Raw genomic sequence first — 9,431 nt, 5'->3', positions numbered from 1 at the left:
CCCAGAGGAGTGACACAGGGAGCCCACGGAGGATGGGTGCAGTGTGGAAACACGAACGCGTGCCCCGTACAACTCTATGGGAAAGTAACGGTTGTAAAACTACAAGTTAAGGACACTTCTAAGAGGACCTCGAGCAAACCCTTTTGAACATAGGAGGTTCTAAGGCCAACCCATCAGTGAGTACAGAAGTACCCGTGTTACCTATCCCAGAGGAGCCGGGTGCATAGGGGTCAAGTGGTGTCGGAAACCTTCGTCGTTTTCAATGGAGAGTTGCAAATAAGTACTGCTGCCAGGAGGTCGAAGAGTGTCCGGTGGAATCCAAGCCTGGATTCGAGGTGAGAAGAACCTGAAAGCAGAGGGGACAGAGTCTGGGTCACTTCTAGTGACCAGGGGCTCGGTAGTCGAATGCCCACCGATGTCAAGTGCTTCAGGAGTAAAGAAGGGTTGCTTGAATCTGCAGCCACGGGGACCAGGAGATGTCGAGGACGACCAGAGTCTGGAGGTGAGCTGTCCCACGAAGGATGTCGAGAGCTGAGGGGTCGATGTCCAGCTGGAGCACCAACAAGCCTTGGCAAATGCAACCCACGCGGTCAGAGGAAACAGAATATGGTGTGGACCAGCAAGGTCCAGGGGACTCTTCAAGCACTGGAGAGTCAGGACACATCTGGAGCAACCAGGTAAGCCCAAGAACAAACAAGGTGACCCTCGCCAGGATCCGCTGGCCAACGGACCAGGGCTCGCAAGGAGACCTCAAGCAAGTTTGCAAAGTACCAGCCGACAGGACACTCGAGGAGTGGAGGCCAGAAATCTTCAATGCAAATACTGCTCGGGGTCAGGACTACACGGAGTCCAATGCACAAGCTCGGGAATCGTCAACAAGCATATGCAACTGTAAATGTACTCGGTGCACAGGGGTTCGGGTTGCACGGTCCCCACGAGGGATACGGGTCTCAGAATCACTGAGAGGGCAGATCGACCTCAAGGACCTTCAGGAACCCACCTCCTGTGTTGCTGAAATCTTCGCAGTCCTCAGGAGCTTGGGAAAAGCAAACCGGTCAGTCGCATTTAGGTGCCTGCTTTTGCAGGGGAGTAACTCCTTTACTCAAAGGGAGATTCTTCAGTCATCCAGCTTCGTGCAGGCAGTCAAAGTACTTGGTTTCCTCTTAGCAAAATCTTGTCCAGGTAAAATCGAAAGTCCTGTAGCCAGGTAACCCACTTTATACCCATGGGAAAGGGTAGAAATATTCTGTGGACCCTCCTTGGGGAGGGGCAGGACAGAAGGGTGGCTACACCCATGTCCTTTGTCCAGTTTCGCGCCAGAGCAGGAGCAAATGGCTCTCAGAACTGGTTTGAGCTGGACTATGCACAGGGACACCAAATATGCCCCAAGTGCAGACTTTCTGGCACTCTCAGAGTGCACCCACCCAGCCCCAATACACTAAATCCTGTCTGGGAGGTGGTCACACCTCCCTGTGACAGGATGCCTATTGTCATGCCTTCCTCTGCTAGAGCTTGGCTCAGCAGCAGGAGAGCAGAATTGTGTCTGTGGCTGGCAGCTTCCATTTTGTGCTGACAAGGTCGAGAAAGCGGGTACCGGGTAGATCGGTGACCCATGTATGTCCCTTTGGAAGGGTAGAATCATACCTCCCACACCAGTTACTGCTGTGGAGGTATGATTCCAGGGTGTTTGACACCAAACACAATATGTTTCTAAGCAGCTGTTTTAAAGTTAGCATTTACTGCAAGGTTATAATGCACTTAAACATATATGTCTTGCTGCATCACAGACAACCCCAGAGAATGGTCTCCGAAGGCTGCAGAGGGGCTCTGCTCATGCAGGGGCACCCTCTCACGTAAAACCCAACACCCTACCTTCAGGATTGATAAGGCCTGCCATAGGGGTGACTGATAGGTATTTAAGTGTAGTGATCTAGATAGCTATAGTGAACCAATATCTTAAGTAAGTGGTGCAGGCACCAGCTTACACAGTCTGCTGTAGCAGGCTTGTCGTGTCAATTTGAATGGCCTCTCATGGGTGGCATAATACATGCTTCAGCCCAAGGGAGGCCTCTGGGGTACCTATGCCCTGGGTACATGGTGTACCATATACTAGGGACTGATAAGGGTACCCCAGAATCCAATCTGGAGTTTACCTAAAGTACATACTTAGCCAATTTAGGGAGAAAGCAGATAAACTGGGGTCCTGATTAGCAGGATCCCAGTCAGACTAGTCAAAAACCAGGAAAGAAGTTGGGGTAACCATGCAGTCAGATCCTATCTTCCTACAGAGCCTTGCAGAGAGCAGTGCTTTTCACCACCATGACGTGGACGGCATGGAAACGAGGTTGGTGCAGCGGCTCGTGCCCTCCTGAGCTCACAGGTACACGCTCGAGCTGTAAATCAATAGGCAGAGTCAAAGCTCACACAGATTTTTTGCAGAAAAAAAACAGTTACATCAAAGGCTTTGCAGGTCGAAGGTATTGTAAATATATAAAAAGAACATAGACAACGCGACGTCTCCTTATGACCAAGTCCTGCCAATGACTACGTAGTTTTTCTGCGATATGCTTCCGCCAACTGCCAGTCCAGATAAAAAAATAACGAACATACACAACCAATTAGATGCCTTTGACTCACAAGAATAGTAGAAAATAAACAGCAGAGATGCCTTATCCAATTTTTCTTTAGTAAGCACGAAGCAGAAGAAACTCACAGGCTGTCGGGTAATAACAAAACACTGCCCATATCTTTAGAAATGAATGCTGCCAGTTCCTCTTGCTGGCTCAGGAAGCAGGTTCTGAGTACAAATGCAGCAACTCCAAGTGCTTCACCACTTGTGGAAATCTTTTCAGCACATCAGGACACGCAGCATCACCACTTATAGAAATCTTTTCAGCACATCAGAGCGCTCAGCTTTACCACCTGTAGAAATCTTTTACAGCACATCAGGGCACATAGGTAAGGAGGCTGGTTGGCATTACTGCAAATAGCTCATTGATATCAAGAAGGTCAAACGCCCCAGGCTGCAGGCTGTCCAGGTGATGAGGGACACTGGTGGGGCTGACAAGGGCTTTTCTTTTCCTTCAAGCTTGAGGTTGCTTAGTTCCAGTTTCTTCAATTGGAGATTCCTTAGTTCCAGTTTTTTTGGTAGATTCATATACAGTTTATCTTCCCCAACACGTAGGTTCTTTCCTCAAATCGTCGCCAGTGTTGTAATGGGTAAAAGAAGGGAAAGTAGGGAAGGTGAGCTAAGGAAAAGGTATGGCATCTCAAGAAGCGAAAGAATTCAGAGCTAAGAATACATTTTGCGCTCCAGTGTCGCCTAAAACTATTGATGCGTTTGAAAGAGTGATTTAAACTGAAATAAATAAAATCAATTTCACTAGTGGTACTCATTGTAACTTTTCAAAAAAAGAATGGAGTACCTTACAAGGATTGTTGGATGATCCAGACCTTACTTTCCAAAAAGCTGACAAGGGAGGTGCTCTAATTGTGATGGACACTGAGTATTATGAAACCAGTGTTACAAATCATTTACAAGATGAAGGGACATATATGAAATTGGAGCAAGATCCCATGAATGCTTTCCAAACAATACATTTTGGATCATGCTTTACAAATGAGATGGATTACAGAAAAGACATACAAGTATCTAGACATCAAAAACCCTTGACGGTCTCAATTCTACATGCTCCCGAAGGTGCGTAAGAATGCAAAGACACCACCATTCAGGCCAATAGTTTCAGCATGCGGTTCTATATCCGAACCCATCGGAAAATATCTAGATTGGTTTTTGCAACCTTTGGTCCAAACTGGGAAACCTATATTAAAGACACTGCAGCTTTTTAAAACATGTTAAAAGTAGTGGATACGGAGAACATAGGAGACTGGTGGTTATGTACAGTGGATGTCACCGCTCTATACACCTCGATCCCTCACAATGAAGGTTTGGAAGCTATGGAATGGTGCTTGTTAAGAAACAACATGGATGATGTGAACAAAGGTTTTTTGCTAGAACTCATGCATTTCGCATTATACCACAGTTATTTTCAATGGCAAAGCACGTTCTTTGGAGAATGCAATGGTACATCCATGGGATTCGTGGGGGCACCATCCTACGCAAATATTTTCATGTCGAAGTTTGAATCTGAACATATTCTGCAGAATCCAGATTGGATAGATGGATTGATTTTATTTAAAAGATACATCGATTACATATTTATTATCTGGAAAGGAGAGAGGAATGCATTACAAAACAACATTACACGCCTAAATTCATGCCATGAACGTATCAAATTCACCTATCAAATAGAGAAATGGCAAATAGCATTCCTGGATGTTTTAGTATCGATTGATAACAACACAATCAAAACCAATGTGTACATTAAAGCGACGGATTGCAACAATTGTTTGCACTTTAAAAGCTTTCACCAAGACTCTTTAAACAAGCATTGGCATAGCCAATAGGTCTCGCTTTTGGGACCTTCTAAGTATTTAGTTATGCAGCACAATATCCTTGGTGCAACAACAACTGTTGCATGGCTAAATACGTATAAGGTCCCAAAGGCGTGACCTATTGGCTATGCCAATGCTTGTTTGTTGTTAATTGCGCCCTGCATGAGGTTATAAGTCTAGCACACACTGCTACCTAGAACAGCACTTGGACTTCCAGAGAAAGATAGATTAGGAAGATAAACAGGGAGGCGGTATCCGCTCCCACTGCAGCCCGGGCCACACTCAGGAAGGAAGCTGAAAGGGGTTGTAATTTCATCTTGAATCCTGAAAAACGTAACTTTTCTATCTTATATTAACCTAAAATACCCCTTAGTAGCAACGTTTCTTTAAGTTTTCTTTCACAGCTGTTTATTACTGATATGGCTTAGCACTTTGATGCACACTTGGGTCACGCCAATTCACATCCCAAAATGAACAAATAAATAGAGACATGAAGGGTGAGAGAGGGCTACAGAAAGCAAGAGATTGATACAAGATATATCTAGGAAAATAGAGAAAGTTCGAGAGAAGAGTGTGAGAAAATGGGAAATAGAACGAGTGAAAAAAACCTGAGAGATACGAAGGGCGAATTGCAGGAGAGGGGAGAGAAAAAGAGCGCATCGAAAGAAGACAGATGTAGGGACAGAGATGGAGTGATAGATAAGAACACAGAATGGGTGCATAAATGAGTAGAGGGAAAGTAAGGAAAATAAGATAGAAAGAAAAGAGAAGAAAAGCGATGGAGTGTGACAAACCGGGAGCACGAAAGGGAAAAGGAGAGTGAGTGAATGCGGAATATAGCCTTAGAAGAAGGAAATGGTTACCTTTATGTAGAACGATAGAAAGGAAGGCAGATTAAGGGGGGCGTCAAGGTGGGGAAGACGGGGCAAAAAGAAAAGAGAGCGGGGAGTCGCGGGTGAAAGAAATAGATTAACGGATATCCCGAACTGAATGAGATGCCAAATATATCGGAAACGTTCGGCTTACTTCGGAGAAGTTCCCGCATTGGCTTCGTATGGTTCCTCTGGGTTGCCGTCTCTTTTCGACATATTGTCCGCAGGACGTAGGGAACACACCGGGGAAAGGAAAGAACCCCGGCAGAGATGGGCGAGTGTTGATAGGGTACCTGGGTCGCTTGTATGCATGGAGGAGTCGGGAGAGAAGCGGGAGGTAATACATTAGATAATACATTCTGCACTCATCTTACAGAGAAAAAAGCGTGTAGAAATAGTGCCGGAGCATAGAGTAACTCCTGCCACCTGAAAGTCAACAGATGTTTGGACGCCCCATTGTTAATTGGGCGCCGCGAGTAAACAACATTAGAGACAGGCTGCCCGAGTGTAAAGAGTGACTCCAGGCACCTGTAGGCCACCAAAATAAAATGTGCGATGTGAAAGAATTCAGCAGCGGGAAAATCGCGCTGGGAGAAACGCTTGTAGACCAGACCCCGGAAAACCTATGCAGCAGCAGAGATGAGTTCACAACCATATGTGAGGGATCACATGCACAGACAGCAAAGGAATTGAATCAAAAAGAATGCACAGTGGGTTGCTAACGCGTCTTTCCTCTCTCGGCGCGGCTCTCAGAATGAAACGCGAGCGCCCTAGGGGGAGGCAGGTATTTAGGAGCTGCACGTGATAACAAGGCAGGTACTTAATTAGTAATGCACGATTAGCACCTGTGGGCTAATTAGCTGGTCCGGGTGTACTGGAGCCCAGTGGCGGAGAAACCTATTACCCTCAATGCGTGGCGACTTGAGAAGCACCGATCACATGGAATGTATTGATTTGTAGTCCAATTAGGGTTATGCCAAAGACAATCCATCTATTGCCCAAAATTGGGGTTTTTAAAAGAACAAGCATTGGACGCACGCGCGCCTCGCGCATGAAGTTTAAAAAAAAAAAGAAAAACAAGCCCGGCGGAGCGTGGCGCGCGCGCGCGCTTGGGGGCGGGGGAGCGGACCCTTTGAAGTGCTCCCAAAAGGCGGATTGCATGGCGGCACGATGCGCGTGATTGTGCGCGTGCTAGCCATGCAATCCGCTTTTTGGGAGCACTTTTGAAACCCGTATTCTATAGTCTCGCTTTGCGATCGCTTACGCGATAGCAAGGCGAGACCTAAAAAGCATTTGCCTTTGTCACAGTTCATTAGACTAAAGCGCATCACTTCTAACCCTACAGATGTATCAGCAACGCTCAACAACCAGGCCATGAGATACATGAGGAGAGGATATCCGAGGAACATAATTGAGGAATCCATTACGAAAGTGAGAAATTTGAATAGAGAAACTTTACTCACAGCTAAAGTACCCAAATATTCTACGCAAGCCAAAAAAATCAAAAATATTATTAAGAAACAGTGGGTATTAATTCAATTGGAACCAGATTTGAAACCTTTGTTTGATGAGAAATTCGTGTTCGCTTTTCAAAAGGTCAAAGAATATCAAAGAATATTTATCCAATAAAAAAAAGAAAGAGAAACACGTGTTTAAAGGTATGCGGAAATGTGAGAACTGCATTCATTGCAATAACATAATCTCAGGGAATGAAATTACACATCCCACGAAAGGTACCAAGATATCATTACTGCATTCCAGTACATGTGACACTGAGAACGTTGTATACTCTATCAAATGCCCATGTGGCAAAATATTTGTAGGGCAGACGGAACGAAAGGTTAAGATCAGAATGACGGAACATAAAAGTCAACAGTAGCCCACATTGGCATGAAGCTGGTCATCAAATAGTGCAAGTTAGATTTACAATCTTGGAAGCTATTCAACAACGTTGTGATATGGACCCATACAAACAATTACCGAGAGCAGGATTTTTTTGGATCAGAAAATGAAATTCCATGCAACCGCATGGAATGAATGACCATGTCCAATTAGCGTGCTTTTTATGAATGGAGGCCACAATGTATTTATCTTTGATCATGTTTTTTTCTTGCTTTATTGTAGACTGCCTGACATGTTTATTTTGATGTGTTATACTTAACAAATACAGTCATTCATGATGTAGACATCACTCAACAATGGGAACTCATGAATAGATCGCGGTAGATCCAATGCAGATTCTACTTGAAATATTTATCACAGGAATGGGTTAATGTGTATACTGACTGATTCAGTGCATAAAATAGGCATTAAGTTACGAGCGCGGGGTAACGAGCTAAGACCAGAGAACAGGAAAAGAACACAACAATGTTGATAGGATAGAGTCCATGGCTGCACTGTATCACGTGCAGAGGGAGCGCGCGTTTATGCGGGATGATTGGATAGGATAATCACACGAGGGAGATGGATGTCGTGACTGCTCTCTCATGTGAGGAGTGAATGTGAGAGAAAGAGTAATGATTGGTGGATGTTGGGCTTTGAAATTGTGAACACGGAAGAATCGCTTGACAACACTTCACCAGGCTCGACCGGTGCTGACAGTTACGCTTTGAAGTAAGTGTGGCGAGGAAAGTCAGGGGAGACACGGGGACTAAGAGCAGTGGGGTCGGTTTCAGTCACGTTTCAGTATGCACGGCAGTTAAACGTAGCGTACAGCCACGAAATTTAATTGAATTGAAATAGAATAAACATCATGCAGTACTAAGTTGAAAAGTCATGGATTTTAGAGCCGCTCATGAGAGCGCACTAGAAATATCGAACACATGTAATACCCAGGTTTTCATGTGAGTTTGTTTTCCTGATTATTATGGTGATGAGCCTTAATTTGCATTTCCTGTTTGGTGTACACTTGTAGTGATGTCTATGAATTACAATGACACTCTAGATGAAGGTAATGATACATCAGAGTCTGATCTGGTTTCTTGTATTTTTCTTCTAGACCCCTGAGGAAGGGTCTGTGTGTGACCCGAAATGCATTGGGTTTTATAAAAAAGCATTTAGTTCTGCTAAAAATGATGGAATCATGAATCAATTAATTATAATTTGACAGATGAATGAATAAATTCATGAAGTAATTCAAAAACAACATGTATTGGAATTTTTGTTTGTGGAAGATGGAATCAAGATAAGAAACATATTGTTTCATTGAAGGTGCACACATCTATAGGGACTGGTTTGCCTGACCCATGTAGTTTTGTATGATTTATGGGCATTGCCGGACACAGTGCAACGGATGTAGTAGCACACAATGAAAAGGTAAAGGTTGGAATTATTAACGAAATTTGAGTGCACTAAGAAACAAAACTGTGATAACACTTAAGTCACAACATATTTGTATCTCCACTGTTGTTTTTTTTTTACAAAAGGCATGCCACTCTTCCTTCGCATGTCCCCTCCTTGACAGGGTTGCTTTACAATCTAAAATAATATAATCACCGCACACCAGTTCCTCAGTACACCAAGTCTCTTGGAAACAAACCACATTGGCCTCTAACAAATTCAAATAATACAACTTCTCCCTACTATTCTTTATTCCTGCAGCGTTCTAGGATATAATTATTAGCTCATTGCTAGTAAAAAGGCCATTGCAGGTAACTACTTTTTGAGACACTGGATAATGCGCCAGGTAATCAATTCCATTCGGGGGCTCATCTTTGAGAATTCCTTGAGCATAAAATGCAGAGAATTTCCTAATGGACACTTGTCTACCATGTTTATCTAAGTAGAATTTTATCCCCCTTTAATCAGGCACAAACCCCCCCAGCAAGAGAAGAGGGTGGGAGAGGCAAAGACCTTTCATCCTCAGCACACAACCCATTCTCTTCTAATATTGCAATTACATCAATCCCCCTACATTGTAGGCATTCAGAAAATATTAATATCAAATTTGCCGTAAGTTTAGAATAAAAAATTACCCTTGATTTAAAACCAGCTTCAGAGGGTAAAAGGAAAACCAGATTAATATCACTACCTTGAATATGCTTCAAATTCTCATTCTCAGAAAAGCATTTAAGCGACGAAGCCCTATTTAAAATTAGATCTGCA

The sequence above is a fragment of the Triturus cristatus genome, chromosome 4_1 (genome assembly GCF_964204655.1).
Source record: "Triturus cristatus chromosome 4_1, aTriCri1.1, whole genome shotgun sequence".
Taxonomy (NCBI): domain Eukaryota; kingdom Metazoa; phylum Chordata; class Amphibia; order Caudata; family Salamandridae; genus Triturus; species Triturus cristatus.
This window is presented reverse-complemented; position numbering follows the sequence as displayed.